This window comes from Etheostoma spectabile, chromosome 15 (genome assembly GCF_008692095.1).
Source record: "Etheostoma spectabile isolate EspeVRDwgs_2016 chromosome 15, UIUC_Espe_1.0, whole genome shotgun sequence".
In the NCBI taxonomy this organism is placed as follows: domain Eukaryota; kingdom Metazoa; phylum Chordata; class Actinopteri; order Perciformes; family Percidae; genus Etheostoma; species Etheostoma spectabile.
The window spans coordinates 7,001,782-7,003,196 of record NC_045747.1 but is presented as its reverse complement, the minus strand read 5'-3'; the positions used below and the strand labels follow the sequence as shown (position 1 = coordinate 7,003,196).

General features: G+C 39.2%; 1 protein-coding gene across 1 annotated transcript in view; it reads left to right on the top strand.

Moving 5' to 3' along the window:
- Window positions 1-1,415, top strand: part of LOC116703610 (cytoplasmic phosphatidylinositol transfer protein 1) — a 46,871-nt gene that overhangs the window by 41,305 nt on the left and 4,151 nt on the right. The gene's annotated exons all lie outside the window — the stretch shown is intronic.

Sequence of the window (1,415 nt, the reverse complement as noted above, 5' to 3'; positions counted from 1 at the left end):
GTGTGTGTGTGTGTGTGTGTGTGTGTGTGTGTGTGTGTGTGTGTGTGTGGGTGCCTGTCTATCAGGGTGTTATGGTCATAAAAATCTGAGCTATTAATAATCAAGAGGGGTCATGATGTCACTGCAGTGGTGTTTTATAATGAACACTTACATTTACACACGCGCACACACACACACATATATGATATATACACACCTCCTACCAGGCTTAAAGGTCTTCTGCTTTTATCCTCTTGGAGCTATAAATAGCAGCAAGATGCTTTGCAAAGCGGAAAAAGTGGATGTCACATGGCTGATGTAAATATCATTTGATTTTAAAAACAGATGGGTTTTGGACACCCCAGAGTCACACCTGACAATGCCCCACAGTGACCAGTGTCATAAATTAATACCCCATTACATTTACCAGTGTGGTCAGACACCTCGAAAGGCATCAATGCACAAATAGCATGTAATGTTTTTTTGTTGTTGTTTTCTTTAAGTGCTACGTCTTATTCAAATAAAAGACAGTGGTCACAGACAAACATACTTGTTTCACACTCTTACACAGCTCATCTATAAAGAAAAATGTAAATAAATAAGAAGAAGCTTTATCTATATAGCATATTTTATATCCAAACACAGCTCAAAGTGATTTACAAAAAAATGGATTTGGGGAAACGGTCCACATTTTTCGAAATATACTCTCTCTTTGTTTTACTGCCGAGGGTTAGATGAAAAACACTGAATAGACGTAGCTGTAAAACAGGGTGCTGTGGTTTTAATAGTATCCATCTATTTCTTGGCCAGGCATATGCAGTGATGTTACTCACCTGACTTGATTTTCAAAACTGCAGTGCATCCTGATATCTGTTTTTCTATTCACTTTGTGGTTATTTACACTGTGGTATTTTACATTTTAAAAATGTTCTATCACATTGAAATATCACTTTTAACACCAGCGTATTTCATCCATAGAAACTGGTTCAGCAAACCTGAAAGCTATTACTGTAAGGTAAACATGTTTTTAAAGGGATAAGCTCTCATTAGCATTTTTCATATTTTCCTTCTTTGTCTGCCGCAAAACTTTATGACAGGATTTATGTGCAGAGCAAAGCAACAGGCCTCTTTAACCTGCACTGCCTTTTAAGTGTTTTCTCAGCACAGATGGAAAGAGTTGTATATAAACCTCGCACACACTCTATCACAGTCAGACACATGAGACAAATGAGCACTACAGCAAAAATCTGTCTATAGGGAGCAATGATTAATGCACGTTACGCAAGTTTGTGATTAGGGACTCCCACCGTGCAGCCTGGCTTGTTCTCTGCATGAGGCTTGTAATGGATGCAGGTGATCCTGTCTTACAGGCAGGGGGAGGAAGTGTGTGTGTGTGTGTGTGTGTGTGTGTGTGTGTGTGTGTGCGTGTGTGTGTG